The 12,500-nt window shown below is 43.9% G+C and overlaps 2 non-coding genes and 1 pseudogene across 2 annotated transcripts; all 3 read right to left on the bottom strand.

Annotated features, from left to right (window-relative positions):
• Positions 1-3,808, bottom strand: part of LOC135266613 (large subunit ribosomal RNA) — a 13,252-nt pseudogene extending 9,444 nt beyond the window's left edge.
• Positions 3,809-4,285: 477 nt separating this feature from the next.
• On the bottom strand, positions 4,286-4,442 carry LOC135266618 (5.8S ribosomal RNA). The gene has a single exon (XR_010334752.1). It is a non-coding gene; the product is annotated as a 5.8S ribosomal RNA (ribosomal RNA).
• Positions 4,443-6,502: 2,060 nt separating this feature from the next.
• Positions 6,503-8,425, bottom strand: LOC135266604 (small subunit ribosomal RNA). Its single transcript, XR_010334742.1, has one exon. It is a non-coding gene; the product is annotated as a small subunit ribosomal RNA (ribosomal RNA).
• Between the last annotated feature and the right edge of the window lie 4,075 nt (positions 8,426-12,500).

Below are 12,500 nucleotides of genomic sequence, written 5' to 3'. Positions count from 1 at the left end.
CTGGTACTAACCCTTTTGACAGGGAAGACATCCCGAAGCCAGCCCAGCAACTGGCCCGAAACATCCTCCCCATCGCAAGCCCGTCTCGCGATGTCACAGAGACGGTCTCCCTGAAACCCGAGGCGCTGCCAGTCGACCCCTCCGACAAGGTCGGCGACAGCGCCCCTGATCGCCCCATCGAAAGCAGGGGGCTCGGGAGGGTTTTCCCGTTGAGGATCAGGCTGACGAGGCGCATCACCATCACGCAGTTCGGGGAGGTTTATTTGCGGCGCCTGCAGAAATCTCTGGACCAGTGCTTTGTAAGTCGCATCTCTGCGCTTACCTTTCACTGCTTCCAGAGTCCTACCCGGCATGCGCGGAACCAGAAACTGGTTCATAAACCTTACACCCCCTTGCTGGATGGCACCGGCCTCAAGCCTGGCCATCATGGCTGTCTCCTCGTCTGACCAGCGGGCATGAATGCGTTCGATGTCTATTGCGTTATTAGCCTCGTCTGGATGCGCCCTCCGTATATGCAACCCGCGGCCATTGGCGGTGGTAAACGACCGTGCACAATACGGGCATGGATTTTGGGCGGGCTCCCCATTGGCATTCCGACCAGCAGCAAATGCAGGAGCCCCGGCCTGGGGGCCGGGGGGAACTATAGGATTATTCTTTGAAACCGAGCCTGCAATGTAGAAGCGGGCATAAGTGAGGGGAAGCTGCAAACCTCCCCTCACGCCCAGCCTTGTCCGTTAGCCGAACACCCCGCCGACTTGACCCAGCTGCGCAATCTCCGATGCGACGGAACAAACGACTCTTCATCCCCGTTTGCGGTTTCCCCCATCTCGTTTTACGGAGGTGGAGGACCTACAGACAGGACCCTCGCGGAAGGGGGTTCTAAGTCCCTCCGGTCGGGCGGGCGGGCCATCACGCCATGTTTCAGGACTTACATCAGAACCACACCACGATTCCAAGTCTCCGTCCGCCGCTCTTCAAGAGCGAGCTAGGTTCCATCAGCGATAGATGTCCGTTACCGGCGGGAACCACTAGGAGGTGGACATCGGCGTATCTACGACCCTACTACCTCGGACCAACGCCCGAGTGTTCGAGTCATAGTTACTCCCGCCGTTTACCCGCGCTTGCTTGAATTTCTTCACGTTGACATTCAGAGCACTGGGCAGAAATCACATTGCGTCAACACCCGCAGGGGCCATCGCAATGCTTTGTTTTAATTAGACAGTCGGATTCCCCCGGTCCGTGCCAGTTCTGAGCTGACCGTTGAATGGCGGCCGAAGAGGACTTCCGGACGCCCTGACGGGCGCACCCGGAGCCTCGCAGCAAGACGGTTCCGCGGGAGGCCAAAAGGCACGGGACCGAACTCGGATTCGACATTGACCGCCGAAACGGAACAACGCTTCACCTCGCACAGGCCCGGCACGTCAGCCGCGACCCGCTTCCTCGCCAAGCCCGACACGCCCCGATCCTCAGAGCCAATCCTTATCCCGAAGTTACGGATCCAATTTGCCGACTTCCCTTACCTACATTATTCTATCGACTAGAGGCTCTTCACCTTGGAGACCTGCTGCGGATATGGGTACGAACCGGCGCGACGCCTCGACGTGGCCCTCTCCCGGATTTTCAAGGTCCGAGGGGAAGATCCGGACACCGCCGCAACTGCGGTGCTCTTCGCGTTCCAAACCATATCTCCCTGCTAGAGGATTCCATGGAACTCGAACGCTCATGCAGAAAAGAAAACTCTTCCCGGATCTCCCGACGGCGTCTCCGGGTCCTTTTGGGTTGCCCCGACGAACTCTCTTGCGAGGGCCCGAATTATTAACGGTTCCGCTGCCGGGTTCCGGAATAGGAACCGGATTCCCTTTCGCCCAATGGGTGTGTGCTCGCTTCGTACGTTTACGTTCGAATTAAAAACGAACCAACGACATATCTACACCACATCAACATCGGCTTTCGCCTAGGGCTTAGGATCGACTGACTCGTGTGCAACGGCTGTTCACACGAAACCCTTCTCCACGTCAGTCCTCCAGGGCCTCGCTGGAGTATTTGCTACTACCACCAAGATCTGCACCGACGGCGGCTCCAGACGGCCTCACGGCCAGTCCTTCTGCGCTCACCGCCGCGACCCTCCTACTCGTCAGGGCTTCATGGCCGGTTAATTAAATAACCGACCGCACATGCCGCTGACGGCCGAGTATAAGCACGACGCTTCAGCGCCATCCATTTTCAGGGCTAGTAACTTCGGCAGGTGAGTTGTTACACACTCCTTGGCGGATTCCGACTTCCATGGCCACCGTCCTGATGTCTTAAGTTACCAACGCCTTTCATGGTATCCCATAAGCGTCGATTTAGGCGCTTTAACTCGGCGTTTGGTTCATCCCACAGCGCCAGTTCTGCTTACCAAAAATGGCCCACTTGGCACTCTGATTCGAGTCTCGCGGCTTCATATAAAGTTCGAGCAAGCCGGAGATCTCACCCATTTAAAGTTTGAGAATAGGTTGAGGCCGTTTCGACCCCAATGCCTCTAATCATTCGCTTTACCGGATGAAACTCGTAAGCGACGAGCGCCAGCTATCCTGAGGGAAACTTCGGAGGGAACCAGCTACTAGATGGTTCGATTAGTCTTTCGCCCCTATACCCAGTTCCGACGATCGATTTGCACGTCAGAATCGCTACGGACCTCCATCAGGGTTTCCCCTGACTTCGTCCTGACCAGGCATAGTTCACCATCTTTCGGGTCCCAGCGTGTACGCTCTTGGTGCGCCTCTTCTCGCAATGAGAATGAGACGCCCCGGGAGTGCGGGGCGACAGCCGTAACGGCCGCCCATCTTCCCTTAGTCCGTGCAAGACGAACTTTCACTTTCATTGCGCCTTTAGGTTTAGTCATGTCCCAATGACTCGCGCACATGCTAGACTCCTTGGTCCGTGTTTCAAGACGGGTCCTGAAAGTACCCAAAGCTATAGCGTCGCAGATCGGCGTTTCAACCGAGTCTGTCCGAGAACTCATTGGCGAACAGCCATTCGTAGACAGAACCGACACCAGGTGCGATTACCGTCATAAACGAACGCGCTTGCCAATGGTCGGACGCTAACTGTGTAGCGGCCCGGCGCCATATGCATACCTTCGAGCGAGTCGACCGGGAAACACCGCGGGTTCGTCCGAAACGGCGAACCGTTCGAACGGGCTCCACCGCGGGCCTTAGATCGACACCCAAAGGATCGCGACGTCCTACTGGGGGAGAAGTGCACGCGTTCGACTTCGGTTCGCATAAACAAAAGGCGCGAACGACGCGTACGCCGTTCGTCGCACGATCATTTAGCGCCGCTATCGAGTCACGCTGAATCTCCCCTTTCGACCTTTCGGGTTTCTCAGGTTTACCCCTGAACGGTTTCACGTACTATTGAACTCTCTCTTCAAAGTTCTTTTCAACTTTCCCTCACGGTACTTGTTCGCTATCGGTCTCGTGGTCATATTTAGCCTTAGATGGAGTTTACCACCCACTTAGGGCTGCACTCTCAAGCAACCCGACTCTGAGGAGAGATCCTCCCGTTATCGGCAACGGTCACTACGGGCCTGGCACCCTCTATGGGCTGTGGCCCCGTTCAAGATGGACTTGGACGCGTCGCACAATCTCGGGATGACGGATCCTCCCTAACACCACATTTCCCGGCGTCCGGTTTCGGCCGCGGGATTCAGTGCTGGGCTTTTTCCTGTTCGCTCGCCGCTACTAAGGAAATCCTAGTTAGTTTCTTTTCCTCCGCTTAATAATATGCTTAAATTCAGCGGGTAGTCTCACCTGCTCTGAGGTCGCAAATATAAATTTGCCTTTATTTTGTCAGACGATAATTACACGTATTCCGTTTATATGGCTGCCTCCAAACAATTTCAAACATCGATCTGACGTCGTTGCGAGAATGTTGTTGTTGTTAATTATAGTGCATAAAATATGCATATAAACAACTTTAACGTCTCGGACACGACGATCGCTTCGTTCGAAATTTAAGCGTTGTGGCTGCTTTTTAATATCGGACGTGCTACGTCTAAACCAACTTGTACCAACAAACTAATAAGAATGTCAGCCGCTATTGCGTTTTAGGATGCCGCGTTATTTTTTTATATTGTTTTTATTGTTGTCTACGTTGCATAATATTTTATTATGACAACCGACAATCAATTAACAATTATAGTAACGCGTCATATTTGCACCCAACACGCTCCGACGTAATTGTCTACACAACATTGTGCGCTGTGTTTAAGACAAAAACCGAGCAGTCTTTGAAATTGACACGACCCTCAGCCAGGAGTGGTCCGGGAACAGTATATCCGAGGACCGCAATGTGCGTTCGAAATGTCGATGTTCATGTGTCCTGCAGTTCACAAGTTGACGCGCAATTAGCTGCGTTCTTCATCGACCCACGAGCCAAGTGATCCACCGTTCAGGGTAATCTTTTCAAACAAATTTAAAATATTATTACATAACGCACCGTTCCACATCGAAATCGTTTCATCATCACACAACAACAAAAATAACTACTTAAGGTTATTACAATTGTGATGTATATGTGAGAAACGGACCAATCGAAAGAAACGTTCGGCGTTATATTTTATAATATTTTATTTAATTAAAGTGGCATTTGTTTCTACTTATCGAAAAGAGTATGCAGTTATAGTTTAAGTTTACATAAAGAATAACCCGATGATATTAACGTTTTATAAATACGTATATATATATCTATTAGGTTTTTTTTCTCTATCAACTTTGTCTATAAAACTCTGCTCCTTTTGCGATAAGCATTATGTATATTTATTAAATAGAAAATATGTCGAAAAACCAGACGTTTTCTTCAAACAAACGCCACAGCTGCAAACTTAATCACAACAATATTTACCAAACAATACAATTGTAGGGTGTTTTGTGTGATACGTCGTTTGGTGGGCATTCTAAGAACGTCCGTCGACATAAAAACGAATCAAAAGAAAAGCACAGGCAGTGCAAAACGTTCCTTCGTCAGTCGGGCGTATATCATTTAAAACCCACAGAATCTAAAAAAGTTAATAAACTTTTTTATTTAGATTCCTACGGTTCGTCGCGTCGTTAAAGTAAATTATTACTTCGACGCATGCGGAACCCAGGTACCCGAAAACCGTAAGCCTAAGCGTTTTTTTCCAAACATCACTCACTATCGATAAAGTAAATTGATTTTATGTATTTATAAATGTGCGTTTGTATGTATAGTAGTATAGTAGTAGTATATTTTGTTATTGGTTGTTTCGAGCTTTTTATTGTTATAAAACGTTTTTGTAGTCTTGTACATAAAGTACAGACGAATAGACAGCCCCTTTTATTTATTAATAAACTCCAACCATTTACAAATTGAATTACAACTACAACATCTCTTTTACACATTAATTATACACCATCTTTATTTTCTTTTTTCCGAAGCGAATACGATGAAGAAAATACGCAAAGACTGGCTTACAAAACCGTAAGCCTAAGCGTTTATTTTTCAAACATCACTCACCATCGGTTAAGTAAAATGATGGTATGTATAAATGTGTATTTGTATGTACAGTAGCGTATTAATTTTGTTGTTGGTTGTTTCGAGTTTATTTATTATTATGGTTTGTATGTATAAAGTTTTAGTCTTGTACATAAAGTACAGACGAATAGACAGCCCCTTTTATTTATTAATAAACTCCAACCATTTACAAATTAAATTACAACTACAACATCTCTTTTACACATTAATTATACACCATCTTTATTTTCTTTTTTCCGAAGCGAATACGATGAAGAAAATACGCAAAGACTGGCTTACAAAACCGTAAGCCTAAGCGTTTATTTTTCAAACATCACTCACCATCGGTTAAGTAAAATGATGGTATGTATAAATGTGTATTTGTATGTACAGTAGCGTATTAATTTTGTTGTTGGTTGTTTCGAGTTTATTTATTATTATGGTTTGTATGTATAAAGTTTTAGTCGTGTACATAAAGTACGATCGTATTGGCAGACACCATTATTATTCATTCATTCATTCTTGTTTGTTATTATAAATAACTCCAACCATATACAAATACTACAACAACAACAACAACATCTCTTGCACATTAATTATACACCACCACTGTGTATTAGTACTTTTTTTCGAAGCGAATACGATGATGGAAATACGCTAAGACCGGCACTGCGAAAGCAATAATAAAACGTTAGCACATAACCATCTTTCGACAATATTGATTCGTGTTAATGTTCGAAAAAATTCTTTGAAAACGTCGTTTACGGCACGTTTACAATCGATTTATAAAATAAATCGAAAAACGTAACAACAGATCCGCTTAATGCAAGACGACCCGTTGTTGCTTTTCCGTTCGACGCATAATAAAGAATTTTGTATGAGAATTGATCATCATACGAATAGTGTATGTATGTGTGTTTTTTGTTGATCAGCACAGACAAAATGTGTGTGTATGTGTGACAACTAAACAACAACATTTACACGTTAATGATCCTTCCGCAGGTTCACCTACGGAAACCTTGTTACGACTTTTACTTCCTCTAAATGATCAAGTTTGGTCATCTTCCCAGCAACATCGGCAACGTCGAAACGCCACCGCGCACCGGTCCGAAGACCTCACTAAATCATTCAATCGGTAGTAGCGACGGGCGGTGTGTACAAAGGGCAGGGACGTAATCAACGCGAGCTTATGACTCGCGCTTACTGGGAATTCCTCGTTCATGGGGAACAATTGCAAGCCCCAATCCCTAGCACGAAGGAGGTTCAGCGGGTTACCCGGACCGCTCGGTCAGGGAGGACACGCTGATTCCTTCAGTGTAGCGCGCGTGCGGCCCAGAACATCTAAGGGCATCACAGACCTGTTATTGCTCAATCTCGTGCGGCTAGAAGCCGCCTGTCCCTCTAAGAAGAATTGTTTGTACGCCGACAGTAAAAACCGCACATAGAGACCGGGCGAACCCGGCTCCAGCCGGCATTTGGGATGTCGAAATACGCCTATTTAGCAGGCTAGAGTCTCGTTCGTTATCGGAATTAACCAGACAAATCGCTCCACCAACTAAGAACGGCCATGCACCACCACCCACCGAATCAAGAAAGAGCTCTCAATCTGTCAATCCTTCCGGTGTCCGGGCCTGGTGAGGTTTCCCGTGTTGAGTCAAATTAAGCCGCAGGCTCCACTCCTGGTGGTGCCCTTCCGTCAATTCCTTTAAGTTTCAGCTTTGCAACCATACTTCCCCCGGAACCCAAAAGCTTTGGTTTCCCGGAAGCTGCCCGCCGAGTCATCGGAGGAACGTCGGCGGATCGCTAGCTGGCATCGTTTATGGTTAGAACTAGGGCGGTATCTGATCGCCTTCGAACCTCTAACTTTCGTTCTTGATCAATGAAAGCGTTTTTGGCAAATGCTTTCGCTTCTGTCCGTCTTGCGACGATCCAAGAATTTCACCTCTAACGTCGCAATACGAATGCCCCCATCCGTTCCTATTAATCATTACCTCGGGGTTCCGAAAACCAACAAAATAGAACCGAGGTCCTATTCCATTATTCCATGCACACAGTATTCAGGCGAAGTTTTAGCCTGCTTTAAGCACTCTAATTTGTTCAAAGTAAACGTGCCGGCCCACCTCGACACTCAATGAAGAGCACCGCGGCGGGATTGAGTTGGGCCGCCCTCTCGAGCTAAGCCCACCGGCAGGACGTCCCGCGAAACGCCAGTTAACACCGCGAACGATGAACCGGCGGCGCGGGACACAAATTCGACTACGAGCTTTTTAACCGCAACAACTTTAATATACGCTATTGGAGCTGGAATTACCGCGGCTGCTGGCACCAGACTTGCCCTCCAATTGATCCTCGTTAAAGGGTTTAGAGTGTACTCATTCCGATTACGGGGCCTCGGATGAGTCCCGTATCGTTATTTTTCGTCACTACCTCCCCGTGCCGGGAGTGGGTAATTTGCGCGCCTGCTGCCTTCCTTGGATGTGGTAGCCGTTTCTCAGGCTCCCTCTCCGGAATCGAACCCTGATTCCCCGTTACCCGTTACAACCATGGTAGGCGCAGAACCTACCATCGACAGTTGATAAGGCAGACATTTGAAAGATGCGTCGCCGGTGCGAGACCGTGCGATCAGCGTAAAGTTATTCAGATTCACCAAGTTGTACGATGACGGCGAAACCGCCACCGATTGGTTTTGATCTAATAAAAGCGCTCCTTCCGTCTCCGGTCGGAGCTCTGTTTGCATGTATTAGCTCTAGAATTACCACAGTTATCCAAGTAAATGTGGGTACGATCTAAGGAACCATAACTGATTTAATGAGCCTTTCGCGGTTTCACCTTAATTTGGCTTGTACTGAGACATGCATGGCTTAATCTTTGAGACAAGCATATGACTACTGGCAGGATCAACCAGGGAACTGTGTTTTTGTGTTTTTTGAGACAGACGAGAGAATAAAATACTCATCATCATCGTTTATAAAGATGAAGAATATGCGCGTTTGTGCGAAACAATCTAACATATAAGAAAGTAACGCCACGCTGTTTCTTCTTTTCTTCGTACGATATAGAGATAAATGTATCGTCATCATCGTCGTCGTAGTCGTTAAACACCACAACACATATATCGGTCAATAAAGGCATAATAATAATATTTATAATATTATTTTTTACCTTTGCCGATTTAAAAGTTCAAACATTCTCTTCACTCTTCGCAAGATTGAATGCGACGTGAATTTATGAAATTCTTTCGAATCCATAAACGTTACGAATATTATATAAATATTCTCGCTCGGATATTAGAGAGTTGACGCATTTATTATTTTTGTTTGTTTAAATCACAAACATTTGTTAGTTCAACAAAGTTTGATTGCATAAGGACCGCCAACGTAAGAGAATACGTTTTGCCGCATCCGCAATCTCGCTGTGGGGAACTGGGCGAGCCACAAAATCACAAAATAAAGCAATCTCGCAAGCAAAGCCCTATTCGAATTCGATAGCGGAAATGTGCGATAAACGTCGATAAATTGGAAGCAAATGCAGAACGTATACATAATCGGTCGTTTTGTCGTCGTCATTTATGATAAACTTCGACTAAACCGTTACACCGTTCATATCGCCTCACTCAACGCATCGACACACACCACTACCATATGTATACCAGCGCGACACCGATCGAGGCAGCCGCTCGGTATTGGATGTGCGCACCGCTCCACTGACATAGCTCCACAGGCGACGTCTACCGAAGCGCACAGCTCTATAACTATAAGGCATACACACAAAAGGGAGAAAATATTTTAAATATTGATAATATTAAAAAGTCATATTTTATATTTAAACCATTATAAAATTTAATTATAAAAACGTTTGTTTTAAAAAAAATAATTAATTAATAAAAACAAAATTATTTTAAGCGCCGTACTTCGTAAACGTCGTACTTCGTTCGTCGTATGTGCAAAGTCAAATGAATGCTGTAGTTAGTCGCAGTTGGAACGTCTGAATGTCGTACAACGTAACAATAATTTTGAGTGCCCTAATGTGTAGACGTCGTACTTCGCGAACGTCGCACTTCGTAAACGACGTACTTCGTGAACGTCGCACTTCGTAAACGACGTACTTCGTGAACGTCGCACTTCGTAAACGTCGCACTTCGTAAACGACGTACTTCGTGAACGTCGTACTTCGTAAAGGTTATGCAATATTAATACACATTTGGTGTATTGCAAGTTGCATTTTAATAAATATTATGCATTTTTATGTTTTAATTTAATATCTAGGCCAAAATACTATGTTTATTTAATTGTTAAATGTGTACGTTTATTTATAGATACGTAATTTACATAAAAATTTGTTTTTTTTTTTATTATATGCAAACTACAAATAAAACATTTAATATTTTCAAACGTCGTACTTCGTGTAAGTTATGCAATATTGATACAAATTTAGTGTATTGCGGGTCGCAATAATATTAATTTATATTTGAACGTAGTACTTCGTGAAGGTTATGCAACATCAGTACACATTAAGTGTATTGCAGGTTGCATTATTATTAATTTATGTTTTCTCACTTTTTACCTTCATATAAAAAAAAATTTAATATTTTTGGACGTCGTACTTCGTAACAGTTATGCAATATTGATGCACATCTGTTGTGCTGCGGGTTGCATTTTATAAATTTAATGTATTCTTATGATTTACTTTAATGTCTAGGCAAAAAAACACTTTTGATTAGTTGCTGAATGTTTACATTTATTTACAGATACGTAATTTGCAAAAAAATTTGCTGTTTTTTTATTATATACAACACAAATAAAATTCTTTAATATTCTTGAACGTCGTACTTCGTGTAGGTTATGCAATATTGATACAAATTTAGTGTATTGCGGGTCACAATAATATTAATTTATATTTGAACGTAGTACTTCGTGAAGGTTATGCAAGATCAGTACATATTAAGTGTATTGCAGGTTGCATTATTATTAATTTATGTTTTCTCACTTTTAACCTCAATATAAAAAAAAATTAATATTTTTGGACGTCGTACTTCGTGAAGGTTATGCAATATTAATGCACATCTAGTGTGCTGCGGGTTGCATTTTATAAATTTAATGTATTTTTATGTTTTACTTTAATATCTAGGCAAAAAAAACAATTTTGATTAGTTGCTAAATGTTTACATTTATTTACAGATACGTAATTTGCAAAAAAATTTGCTGTTTTTTCATTATATACAACACAAATAAAATTCTTTAGTATTCTTGAACGTCGTACTTCGTGTAGGTTATGCAATTTTAATACACAATTAGTGTATTGTGGGTTGCATTATTATTATTTATTGTTTACGTTTTACTTCATCACTTTGTGAACGTCGTACTTCGTTTGTACTATGAACGCTGCATTTCGTCGCAGTCGGCAGCACGTGCGAATAAACGTCGTACAAGAAAATCACGATTTTGAGTGCCGTACTTCGCAAACGTCGTACTTCGTCTATACTATGTACAAAGTCAAGTGAACGCTAAACCTCGTCGCAGTCGACAGCAAGTGCAAATAAACGTCGTACAAGAAAATCATGATTTTGAGTGCCGTACTTCGCTAACGTCGTACTTCGTCTGTACTATGTACAAAGTCAATTGAACGCTGTACTTCGTCGCAGTCGGAAGCAACTGCAAATAAACGTCTTACAAGAAAATCATGATTTTGAGTGCCGTACTTCGCAAACGTCGTACTTCGTCTGTACTATGTACAAAGTCAATTGAACGCTGTACTTCGTCGCAGTCGGAAGCAACTGCAAATAAACGTCTTACAAGAAAATCATGATTTTGAGTGCCGTACTTCGCAAACGTCGTACTTCGTCTGTACTATGTACAAAGTCAATTGAACGCTGTACTTCGTCGCAGTCGGAAGCAACTGCAAATAAACGTCTTACAAGAAAATCATGATTTTGAGTGTCGTACTTCGCAAACGTCGTACTTCGTCTGTACTATGCACAAAGTCAATTGAACGCTGTACTCCGTCGCAGTCGGCAGCACGTGCAAATAAACGTCGTACAAGAAAATCACGATTTTGAGTGCCGTACTTCGAAAACGTCGTACTTCGTCTGTACTATGTACAAAGTCAAATGAACGCTTAACTTCGTCGCAGTCGACAGCACGTGCAAATAAACGTCGTACAAGAAAATCACGATTTTGAGTGCCGTACTTCGCAAACGTCGTACTTCGTCTGTACTATGTACAAAGTCAATTGAACGCTGTACTCCGTCGCAGTCGGCAGGACGTGCAAATAAACGTCGTACATGAAAATCACGATTTTGAGTGCCGTACTTCGCAAACGTCGTACTTCGTCTGTACTATGTACAAAGTCAAATGAACGCTGCATTTCGTCGCAGTCAGAAACAAAGCAAACGTCGTGCAATGAAACAATAATTTTGAGTGCTGCATTTGTGAGCGCCGTACTTCGTTTGTTACTTTATGGTCACATGAACGTCGTATTTCATCACACAGAGCACCATACTTAATGCACTTAAATGAACGTTGTACTTCGTACAAGTTAGGCAATATTAATACACATTTGGTGTATTGCGGGTTGCATTATTAATTTACAAAAATAGCTATGATTTTATATACAACTAAAAATAATTCATAATATTTAAACGTCGTACTTCGTAACAGTAATACAATATTTAAACAAATGTAGTACTTCTTGAATATAGGCAATTTTCATACACGTTTACTGTGAAACCAGTTGCGTTACAATTAAAGTATACGTAGTACTTCGTGGTTTTAGGCAACTTTAGCGCGCGTTTTGTGTAATGTTGGTTGCATACCTTTAAACAAAATGATTGTGTCATTACTATTTTACCACATGAGCAATCGTGACTTTATTATATGCAGTAGTTATTAAGCAGTGAATGGTGCAAGGCGAGCGCTATGTGCTAGGCGAGAGCTATGTGCTAGGCGAGAGCTATGTGCTAAGTCCGTAGAACGAAGTATGTCGTT

This window comes from Tribolium castaneum, chromosome 6, assembly GCF_031307605.1.
Source record: "Tribolium castaneum strain GA2 chromosome 6, icTriCast1.1, whole genome shotgun sequence".
In the NCBI taxonomy this organism is placed as follows: domain Eukaryota; kingdom Metazoa; phylum Arthropoda; class Insecta; order Coleoptera; family Tenebrionidae; genus Tribolium; species Tribolium castaneum.
The sequence above is the reverse complement of the archived record's forward strand: the minus strand, read 5'-3'. Positions and strand labels throughout refer to the sequence as shown.